Source organism: Nicotiana tabacum, chromosome 5 (genome assembly GCF_000715075.1).
Source record: "Nicotiana tabacum cultivar K326 chromosome 5, ASM71507v2, whole genome shotgun sequence".
Lineage (NCBI taxonomy): Eukaryota > Viridiplantae > Streptophyta > Magnoliopsida > Solanales > Solanaceae > Nicotiana > Nicotiana tabacum.
The window spans coordinates 64,860,894-64,873,363 of record NC_134084.1 but is presented as its reverse complement, the minus strand read 5'-3'; positions in this window follow the sequence as shown (position 1 = coordinate 64,873,363).

The window sequence follows — 12,470 nt, the reverse complement described above, 5'->3', positions numbered from 1 at the left end:
TTGTGGCCTCTTGTCTATAAGTGTGGTGCACAACACAACCATTAACAAGAATCTACTAGACACGGTTTGTAGACTACGCTAGGACAGAACTGCTCTGATACCACTTTTGTCACGACCCAAATAGATGGGCCGTGATGGGTGCCTGAGTCCTACCTGTCAAACACTCCTAAGCATGCATCTAAGATATGAGCCTGAATAACATCTATTGAGTTATGAAAATAACATACAAGAAGGAAACTTTTCTTCAAGGCATATGTACATATATAGGCAGAATACAGTGGGCGAGCCGTCAAGGCTACTATATGCAAGTATACATCCAAAACTGAAAGCAGTCAAGGCCACATACAACCCAACTAGACATACTATCTACAGACCTCTAATAGAAACATAGTTGTACAATGAGGGGACTGAGCCACATCATACCGATATACATGTATATATATACAAACATATCATATCAAAATCAAAGAGGCTCCAGATCAAGTGGAGCACGCCAACTCTCGCTTATCAGGGATCTTAAGGAGGGTGACCATCAGCTTGCCTACCTGCACCTGCGGGCATAAAATGCAGGCCCCATAAAATAGGCGTCAATACGAAAAATGTACTGAATATGTAATACATGAAACTTAGTACGTAAAAGACGTAGATGAAACATGGAATAAAGGAACACATACTTAAATCTGAATAACTTTGTAAATTCTGAAACATTTATAATATCATGCACATGCATATACATGTCATGTCATGCATAGGTATGGGTGTACATAGTATCATCAATCCATTGAGGGCATCTCATCATATCGTCTCGGCCACTGTGGGCAACATCATCAACATATACCAGCTGATCAGGTGGTGGTGCATATATAACACCATAACCTTTTCCCATATCCTATATACATATATTTACATATATACGAGTATATAACACCATCTGGTCATGGGTCAATGCACATATATAAAGAGTGAAATGCATGAAAAAATATGTAATAATCTCAATATTCCTTCCGGATAAACTTCTTCAACTGTGTGTTATTGTGAGACCCATGAACAGAAGATAATAATATTTTTCATGGGGAATCAAGAATATAGACACCCCTAGTATCTCTATGAATAGAGTAATTTATGAAAACTGTGTGTTTGCTCGTTTCTTCAGTATAATTCGGACCATGCCAAAAGAAAGAAGGGATGGGCTTAACATACTTGTTCCTTAAATTATTTGCACGAAATGAATCTTTAAAATGCTTCTGCTTCAACGTCTTTGGTTTTAAGCGAAAGACAGATTGTTTTTTGTAGCTTTTACAAGCAAGTGATACGAAGTCTTCTTAAAGTCATTGTTGGAAGTAGAAGCAAAAGGCGCAAGGGAGATTCCATTTTTGGAAGTACGCAGCGTTTTCAAAATGGCAGCTACAACCCCTTGTTCTTGCCAAAATTTTCATTTTTTTTTTTGAAACAAAAGCTCTACAGATAGTTCTAGTTGAAAATTAATGTTTACACCAAGTCTTGGACGTACTACTATTTTCTTGTCCAAAAGAGACCAAGCACTTTAATGTTAAGAAGGCCTTTTAAAAGATGACTCATTCTTATGAGTCAAAATGATTTACACGTTACTTTAGTATGAAGCATATATGATAATGAGTCATATGCTTAAATGGTAGTCTACTGCCACATTTCTTTTGGGTATAATTAATTAAGTTTTGTCCGCTTATTAGTTAACTAGGTAATGTTCTATTACCTGGTAATTAATCAATTATTTGCATAATTTAAAAATTATCTCAAATTACTTAAAATTCTATTTATTTTTAAAATACTTCATATATACCTTATATATTACTACAGTGGTCATATGGTACCTTGTATGGTACTAGTTCATAATTATCGGGTATTATCGCTCGACCCGTATTTTATTCCAAATTGGCCACTTTTAACGAAACTCGTTCTCTTTAATTTGTGTACCTTTTATCCTTTATGACACTTATTTATTGCTTGTTATAAATAACATAAATGCGTTAACATCAAGATGATCTCATCCCCGAGTCTACGTCGGTTAACTGAAATAAAATTTTAACGTACGAAAACATGAGATGTAGCAAGTTCAATATAGCACGACATGGAGATAGCCAATCCATGCCCAATATCACATCAAAGTCCACCATACAAAGCAACAAAAGGACCACTCGGGTCTCCAAACCCCCAATAGTCACCACATATGACTGGTATACACAGTCCACAACAATAGTATCACCCATCGGAGTAGATACACGAATAGATAAAACAAGAGACTCACTGGGTGTATCCAAATAATGAGCAAAATATAATGACACATATGAAAAAGTGGATCCAGGATAAAATAATACAGAGGCATCCCTGTGGTAGGCTGAGACAATACCTGTAATCAAAGCATCTGAAGCAATATCGTCTGGCCTGGCTGGGAGTGCATAGAAATGGGCCTGACCAGCACCTGATCAACCTCCCCTCTAGGGCGACCCCTAGATGACAGACCCCCACCCCTAACTACCTGAACAGGTGGTGAAGTAACTAGAGCTGAAGTCGAGGGCTGACTCCTCTACTGAGATAGACCCTCAAGAAGACGGGGACACTGCCTCCTCATATGTCCAAACTCTCTAAACTCGTAACAAATCCCTGGTGCTGGAAACGGGGACTGAAGGGAACCCCTAGCACCAGGATGACTAGTAGAAGGACCTAGCATGGAAAAACCCTGAACCGATGGAGCACGGGACGAACTCTAGGCTGGTAGGGCACCGAGTGATGAATGACCCTTATGTGAGCTTTAAGAACCATGGCCCGATGATGCCCCATGATGAACTGGGTGAGCTGACTGAGCATGTCTGAATAAACGACCTTTACCGTGCTGAAACTGACCTCTCGAAGGAGCACCACCAAAACTACCAGATCCCCGAGGCCTCTTGTCATCCCTCTCATCTCTCTCCTAGTGACGAACTGACTCAATCTCACGAGCAATGTCAACAACCTCCTCAAAAGTAGCACCTGACACCCTCTCCCTAGTCATGAGAATCTGAAGCTGATATGTGAGGCCATCAGCGAACCTCCTGATCCTTTCCCTATTCGTAGGAACCAACCAAACATCATGGCGAGATAACTCCGAGAACCTCATCTCATACTGTGTCACAATCATATCACCCTGACGCAACTGCTCGAACTGCCTGCGCAGCTCCTCCCTGTGAGACTGTGGCACATTGTTTACCGTAAAAATGGTAATAACAATTAAATTTGTTGATGGGACTCTAAAAATACATGATCTATTTTTATGCTAGTTTGTTAAGCAGTTGATGTTGTGTATATGATATTTAGAGACAAAATAAAGTTAAGGAGGGAGCTATAACCAAACCGATAGGACAGTTACTTAGGACCTCGAGGTCGGTTCCGGGGCTCGGCCGCGAGCTATTGAGGATAATTGGGGTAGGGCTAATAGTTGTGAAATAATCAATGAAGCTTCTTTGTAGCCAATGATAAGCAATAAATGAAGAACAAATATGAAGACAATAAACGGAAGCAATAATATCAAGAGAGTGTATGAGAGAATAAAGAGAATGTTCTACTATATACTTATGGAGTAGATGGAGCAACAACCGAACCCCTACAAAGTGTCAAAGACCCCCTTTATATAGGAGGGGAACTCCAACATAGTACAAAGGCATTAATTACAAAAGTAGGGGAATGGGACAACTAGATGACACTAAGCTCTGCCAGTATTAGCTGCATGCCTAGGGAGCTCCCCAATCCCATCATGACTATATCCAGCATTATCGTTAGGCCAGGTGTTAACGAATCTTGAGGGAGGGAGATCGACCGCAGCCTCGAGGTCTCGAGATAATCCCCCTGTGACGACCCTACCAGTCGTCTCATGAGTTACCGCTCTCTTTTCCCCATTTCTGCTTCTTATTGCTTTGTTTATCAGTTCTATGTATGATCGGGTTGGTTGGCTGGGTTTCGAAAAGGTTTTGAGAAGGTTTGAGACACTTAGTCTCTTTTGAGAAAACTTAAGTTAGAAAAGTCAACCGGATGTTGACTTATGTGTTAGAGGGCTCAGATGTGAGTTCTGAGGGTTCGGATAGCTTTGGGAGGTGGTTTGAGACTTAGGAGCATGATCGGAATGGGTTTTGGAGGTCCAGCGTAGATTTAGGCTTGAATTGGCGAAATTGGTATTTTGGCGTTTTCTGGTTGATAGGTTAGATTTTGATATAGGGGTCGGAATGGAACTCCGGGAGCTGCAATAGTTCCGTTGTGTCATTTGGGATGTGTGTGCAACATTTTAGGTCATTCAGACGTGGTTTGGTATACTTTTTGATCAAAAGCGTAGTTCGAAAGATTTTGGAAACTTAGGCTTGAATCTGATGTGTTTTGGTTGATTCGATGTTGTTTGAGGTGTTTTGAAGGTTGTTATAAGTTTGAATGGTGGTATATGACATATTTGTGCTTTTCGTTGAGGTCCCAGGGGCCTCGGGGTGATTTCGGATGGTTGACGGAAAGAATGGAAGTTTGAAATGGCAGCTGAAGTTGGAATCTGCTGTCATAACTGCATCTGTGGTGGGGAGGCCGCAGGTGCGACCCCACAGATGCGGAAAGGAGTCACAGAAGCGAAAAGGACCAAGGTGAGGTGGAACCGCAGAAGCGGCCAAGGAGCCGCACCTGCGATGGCACAGGTGCGGACTATGCATCGCAGATGCGAAGTTTGGCGTTTAAGTGGTTTGCGCAGAAGCGTACCTGGGACCGTAGGTGCGGGTCCACATGTGCGAGGTTGTGACCGCAGAAGTGGTTTAGCTGGGGCAGAACATATAAATTGTTTCCTTCACAATGTTTTGAGCTATTCCACCATTTCTAAGTCGGTTTTGGAGCTTTTTGGGAGATTCGAAGAAGGATTTCAAGGGGGTTTCATTGAGGTAAGGATTTTGGACCTAAAACTCATTTCTATGATATTATTTCATGGATTAGGGCTGTAATTAATGGAAATTAAGGGTTAAAATTGGTAAACTAGGGCTTGGTATTGGAGACCTAAACTTGAGAATTTGAAGGGCCATTTGTGGTCAGATTTTGGAACTTTTGATATGTATGAACTAGTGGGGAGATAAGGAATCTATTGATGTAAAGTTTATCAAATTTTGAGACGTGGGTTGGGGTCGGTTTTAGTTAATTTCGGGATTTATGTTGAAATTTGATTATTTTCGCATGGGCTTCGATCCCTTAGCGTATTTTGACGTCGTGATGCTGATTTTGGATAGATTTGACGCGAGTTGAGGCCGATTCGAGGGGCAAAGGCATCCCGGGCTAGAGTTTGGATAGGATTGAGGTGAGTAATGATTTTAAATGTTGTCCTGATGGTATGAAACCCCGGATTGCACATCATGGTGCTATATTGAGGTAACACACATGTTAGATGACGAGCGTGGGGTCGGGCACTGTTGGGGATTGTGACTTAGTCCATCCTGAGTGATTGTTTTATCAAGTATTTGATTGAAAACTATTTGCTATCAGCATGTTTTGGCCTAAATGTCATATTTGGGCCTTGTGACAACTATTTGGACCCTTAGGGAATTTTTACTGATATTTCCTCACTATCTTGACTTTATACTTGTACTTAGTCATGCTATATTCTACTGTTTCCATTACTTAGCCATGTTTACTCCGCTTTAACACTTAAAATTATATTTTGGACTGAGCATCATGTTTTACTGTTGCCCGAGGGGCTTATCAGATTCTGGCTGAGTAAGGCCGAGGGCCTATGTTGTGAGGAAACACTGATTTTGATTATGAGGTCGAGGGCTTGAGATTTGTACGCCACGAGGTGTCTTGTTGATATGAGACCAAGAGCCTATGTAGCATGAGATGGCTTGATATTGCGCTTGGGCCGTAAGGGGCCCCTCTAGGAGTCTGCACACCCCCAGTGAGCGCAGCTACCCATTGTGGTGTGAGATAGAGCCTGAGGGGCTGGTATTGTTCCATGTGTTGCTCGAGGGGTTGATTCTGTTGGTATTGTGCCCGAGGGGCGGTTCTTTATGTGTTTATATTTTCTAGCTGCATGTCATTTACTTGCTTAACTGTTAAAAAGGCATTTCTAAGAAGTTTAAACTGAACTAAGGTGACTTTGCAAATTTTCATTGCTTCACTATTTTTACTGGCTTTTACTGCTTTTTTATAGCCTGTTGATGTGCCTTTATGTGATTTCTTATTACTCAGTCTGCATTTAATTATTACTCACTGAGTTGGAGTACTCACTTTACTCCATGCACCACATGTGCAGATTCAGGCGCATCAGGTCCTACTTGCGAGGGTTGAGAGTTGTCCAACAGATTCCGGAGATTCATTAGGTAGCTACCGGCGATTCGCAGCCTAGTGCTTCTCCCTCTGTCTTATTTCCTTCTGTTTTAGTTATGTAATAGTGGACTAAACTTCATCAGACTTGTAGTTTTATTATAGATGCTCATGACTGGTGACACCCCGATGTTGGGCTATGTCATTTTCCGTAAACTATATTATTTACCTTATTTTGGGATTTATTATCATAATTAAGACTTAGTTCTATTGTTTAATTGCTTAAAAATGAATTGGGAGTGTGTCGGTTGGCCTTGTCTTCACGAGAGGCACCATCATGACCGGGTCCGGGTTTAGGGTTGTGACACCCCGAAATACCTTAACAACGAGAAATTAGACTCTCCGATTTTGCCGTATACAAATAGTCTCCGTGTTTCCTAGAATGAAGTGATATGAAACGATTTTGAACCTCCGTTCCGAGGATATCATTGTCATGTTGTCATCCTATCAAGGCATTAAATGCCATATCCCAAAAAACCATGCAAAGGTCACCTTCAAATGCGACTATCGAGAGATTCACGAACCACTATTGGCTCGTCCCTTCTGCTGCCCATGCGGTTCCTATAAATACATCGACCTTTTGATAATCCTTATGTTCCCAACATCTTCAAATTCGAGAATCCAGACCCATCTCCTTCTATATTCTTCCTTTACACTTTCTTAGAGAAAATCTCATAGTCGCAATGGCTAGAACTTCCAGGACAGTTCCTCGGCGGAATGAAGTTGCCTCTTCAACTCGGTCGTCTAAGGAGAAAATGAAGGTGATACCCACTCTAGGACAATGTACTCCCCCGATCTTGACATGTCGAAAGATTATACGATCGATACACCCCCTGCTACACGGGGTCGATGTGAATACGTTTCCCGATACGTCAATGTCGTGACCAATGCAGGGATGGTAAAAAAGATTGCCGACGGAAGAAGGCGGTGGAGGTGGAAATTACTGGTCCTGATGAGAACATAATGGATCACAAAGACAGTTTCCTCCACATATATACCTATCCTTTTACTTTGAGTCTGGCTGAGCCTTCTGGGTCCCCTCCCCCAGGGATAGATCTGGTCATCCTCGACTTTTGCAACAAATATCAGGTGACGTTACATAAAATCTATCCCTCTTTTTGGAGGATAGTCTTGATGCTCCGCTATTTCACTGATAAGGTTGAGGGCGAGACCTTTACCCTGAATCATTTGATTAGGATGTACAGCCCCCGGTTCTATCGAGGCTTGATTATTCTTCGTAACCGTTCCAAGAATTCAGTTTTCTTGAGCACCGACGAGGAGAAAGATCGGGGATGGATGAGTAGGTTCGTTCGGGTTAGAACCTCAAACATCATTCCGGTCAAGAGGATGTCTTTCCCAGAGAAGTGGAACATGCAGCGTGAGTATTTTTTTTCTTCGGACATGTTTTAAGATCTTCTTTCCTTTTTTCCAAAAAGATAACCTCTTTTTGTTTTCTGCAACTACCACTTGGTATCCTAAAGTGGTCTCGGATCTGCCGGGGTGGATTGAGAGGTTTGACAAAAAGTTTTTGTATCTTACCCGGTTTTGGATGGATCTGGCCAAGACGCGGTGGGTGGACACGAATCATGGTAAAGTTTCTCTCACCGCCTACGTGTCAACCCTATGCTTTTTCCTGTACCTTCTTGTGCTGACATGTTGTGGCTGCTGTCCTTGTGCAGGACTCAGAGAGAATATGCTGATGATACCACCCCATGGAGGCGTGGCAGAGGTTTCGGAGCCTGCCGAGGGAAATAAAAGGAAAGGCAAAGAGGCTGCCGACCCTTCTGTGGTGAAGATACCTAAGTCGCACGGGCCTAGAACCGCCATTGGGACCTCAGCTTCTGCTTCCGAGGTAAGCCTCGGTACTGATGATGAAAACGATGATGAGAGCGGCTACCATTTGGAGGAGAGGCCGAGGACGAACGCGAAAGACCTGCAGATAACCCGACTGGAAGCTCTCGAATCGGGGACGGCTAACTCAGGTTGGCCCAATAGATCGGAGGTAATCGAGAAAGGGGTCAGTTTGGCCTTAGATCCCCTGATCGGGTTCGGCGTAGTTCCCATCGGGGGGAACATTGCCGCTGGCCCTGAAGGGTTGGGACCCGGAGCTTTTCAGGAGCAGGAAATGCAGTTTGGGGACATTGGAGACATGGGTGATTTCATTTTCAGTTCCCATTTTTTGTCAGGGGAGATAAGGGATGCTCAAGGTATGACCGCCGCCAAAACCGGCGGTCCTCTCAAGGGGGGAGGCACACTTGGCAATATTTTTGACGATGTTAGTGGGAACGTCGATCTTGACGCTCCCGGCTCCATCAAGGAAGCCGAAAGGTTTATGCAACAGGTGATCGGTACTTTAAGTATATTTCTTTTAACCTCTGGCATCTTTCTTCATTCTTCTAACTTTTCTGCTTTGTTGTAGTGCAAGGAGATGTACGATCATGCCCTTTTTAGTATTAACGAGGAGCTTTTCGTGTCGAGAGAAGGAGCTTGAGAAGTTGTCCTCAAGACTGTAAGAGTCAGAGGCTCGTTCTGTTCAGAAGGAGAAAGAGTCAATCGAGCTCCGGGCTACTTTGGAGGGAGCATCCGAGAAAAGGCTGCCTTATCGAGTAGGTATTCTCTTATGCACGAGTTTTTTCCTTGTTCCCATAATTTTACACTGACCAGTTTGCTTTTCTTTTTGTAGGTCGAGCAAAATGGCTCACAGATTGGGCGACTAAATGTGGAGATCCTCGGGCTGAGGAGACAAAACGAGGTAGTGACCTCAGAGTTGACATCGACCCATGATCTTCTCAAAGATGCTCGAAAGGAGATAACAGAGCTAGTTGTGTCTAAGTCCAAGATTAAAAGAAATGTAGCCACTTACCTAAAGGAAGTAGCCACAGTGTATCAAACGACCTATGATGTACCGATAAAGGCTGTGCAAAAACTGGCTCGGGCCATCGAACATGCCAGGGCGGAGGTGACGAGAAAAACATTGGAGGAGATCGAGGTCGGGGGAGTCGATCTGTCAATTGGAATTGAGGAGGCCCGGGAGCTGGAGAGAAAGTTGGCACTTTTGACGTTCTAGACGAAGATCCCGGAGATGGTTTGGGGGACAGTAGTGATGAAGAGTAGGCCTTATGTTGCTTTTGTCCCCCCTTTATGTGTATGTACCCCCCCCCCCTCCCGGGGGGAGGGAGTCTTGTGAAGACACCCTTTGTAAATATATATATTTTTTGGTAACGAAAAGAAAAAGGGTTTTTCTTCTCTCTGTCTTTTCGTTCTCTTTATCTCGCTGCTCGAGCAGAGTTTACCTTAGACTTTAGGCGTTAGCTCTTCGAAAACCGTATCCAGAGCAACCGGGACACCTAAATCGTGTTGTGTCCCGAAGTTAGATCGATAGCTTCTTTAGGGCCGGTGCAAGTGATAGCGGGGAGCCCTTGAGTCCTCGCTGTCTTTCGAATTTCACGAGATAGTAGCATCCGAGCAATCTGGTGAAGGGACCTCGGGGTGGTCCTGTCAGTACATTTCCCTAGAAAAAGGGTTACGTTAATGCGGCCAAAAGTAATTGGCCTTCTAGGCAGGCAAGCAGCCACTGCCCTGCCCCTATATATTCATTCATTCGCCTCTCAAGTGGAGATTCTGCTGCTTTGAGTAACCACAAGACCTAACGCTATGTGCTTGTTCTCTCGTTGTTCCAACTCAAAATCTTTGCTCAAATTCATATCTCCTCCCTTCTCATTTTACCATAGCCATGACTGATACGTCAACCTCCACCCACCAAAGGGAGGGGAGTTTTGTTTACGTTCCACATTCATTCGGTGGTACATCGCTGGTGTCCGACGAACGGGCCTCGAGGTACCTTTCCCCGAGTAAAGACATTATGTTGGGGAAACCCCCCGCTATTCCAGGGCATCGAGAGCATGTGTCGAGATTTATCTCATCAGTGAGAGAGGAAAACCTCGAGATGATCAGAAAAGATTACGGATGGGGGGGAAGGCATGTTATTGCAAATGCCTTCCTCCGAAGAGAGCATCATGACCTATGTCGAGGGGTTTTTGAGCATGTACATGCATACTTTTGCATCGGGTCCCCCCAACCGGGTCGTGCTTGAGTTTTGTTGGAGATATCAGGCTGCCTTGGCGTAGGCGCACCCCTTCCTTTGGAAGATAGTGTAGACGATAAGATATTTCACCAACAAGGCCATTATTGAGTTTACCCTCAGTCATGTTGTGAGGTTATATTGGCCACTGCGCTATCAAAGTTTGACTGTTCTGCAGCGTCGATCAACCTGGGCTCCTGTCATTAACAACATAGAATACGAGGACTGTGGAATGATGAATCGGTTTGTTCTAATTCGAACGATCGATATCATTCCCAGAGAGTTTCTTACCTTTTCAGAGAAATGGAACTTCACACGTAAGTGTCTCACCTGTGTTTTCATCGTTTTGACGGGAGGCAGGCCCCGTAATGACATTTTTCTGTTTCATTTTCATAGCGACTCCCTGGTTACCGAATGATGTCCCTAATTTGGCCGAGTGGTCTCGCAAGCTGGCAGCCTGCTCGACTTATGATAGGCATAAGTGGCAAAACCTGTCAAAATGGAGGTGTGAAGCAAAACATCATGGTAGGCGTCTGGTGACTTGTTTCCCCAAAATGGTATTTTTCTTTTCGACGTACTTACTTATCTACTGCAGGTACCAGAGATTTTTCTAAAATGTGATCGTGCTCTCTGGGAGAGAAGGAGATACTGCCGACCTCGGGGTCAAGGGTCAATGACAAATAAAAAGAATCTTTGGGGTGCGAGGAGGCTCGCAGCGGGGCGAGTCCATCTCAGCAAATCAAGAGAAGCGACCCCATTGATCATTCAGTTTTGGGGACTTCAGTTATCGAAAAAACATTCCATGTTTCCATTGATGGCGCTTTAGGGGACACTAAGCCATTGGACATTGGGTCGGCTTTTAGTAAGGCTCGGCAGCTCGGCTTTATGGTGAGTTTGGTAGCCGGCATGGGATTATTTCAGCCTCACGTTTTTCCTTTCTTATTGAATTTTCTTTCATAGGCCTTCGATAGGCTCAAATCCGAGCTACTTCGTTACGAGGCTCGGTTGCGGAGAACTTTGGATAGAGAAAAATCCCTTAAGCTTCTTTGTGAGAAAATAGAAAGCAAGGTGGTATCCCAGCGGTGCGAGATGGGTTGAAGTCAGGACTGTGAGAGTTGCCTCAAGAGAGAGGTATCTTGTGTTTCATGTTGACATATGATCCATCTTTCGTGTCCGGAGGTTAATGTTTCGACATTTCAGTTGGAGAGCAAAATGGAGGAGCTGGAGCGGCACTGGGTAAAGTTGTAAGGGTCAAACGTGTGTTCGACGAGGTTCAAGCCCATGCAGATGCCCAAGTTGCGGCCAAGGAGAGCACTTTTGCTAAAGCTTCCACCTTGGAGATGCAAATCCGGACCACTTGTATGAGTGATTCTGCGCGGGCGAACATGATCGCGAGGCTCGAGTCTAAGCTTTTGAAGGCGAAGGTCGAGGTGGTGAATGCCCAGGCCGAGGCTGTGATGTATAGCACTAGGGGGATCAGAGAGCAGCGGCCTATTTGGAGAGTGCTGCCAGTGCTAGGCATTGGGCTAAGGCGAGCTCTTGGTCGTGTGAGCAGTAGTAAAGAGTACGCAAAGTGCAAATCTTGGAGGGAAACTCTCGATGAAGTTCACACCAGAGGTTTCGATCTTTCGGAGGAGATCGAGCAAGCCAAGGCTGAGGAGTATGATGCCAAGTTCTTTTTGTCCGGTGCCAAAGATGGCGAGGATAGGGCCGCCTGGCCATAGTACCCAAGGGGGGACGTTTGCTTTCTTCTTGTTCTTGTGTGTATAGCTTTTATAGTATGTTGTAAACGGAGCTTGTATTCTATTACCTGTGTGAATAAGAGGGGAAACTCGCGGTTTTGTATCTTCTGGGTTTCTGTTAGCCAAGATTTTAGCTAGATCAATTCGATCTCTTAAGTTAGTAGGAGTCTTTAGATTAGATGATACGGCCTCGGGGGCTCATTTGTCCGGCCCGGGGGGCTCTCACGCGCCTGGTCAATGCGGCCTTTAGTATAAGCTGGCACTCGAGCTCTTATGCTTTTGTTCAACTGTTTTGGGTT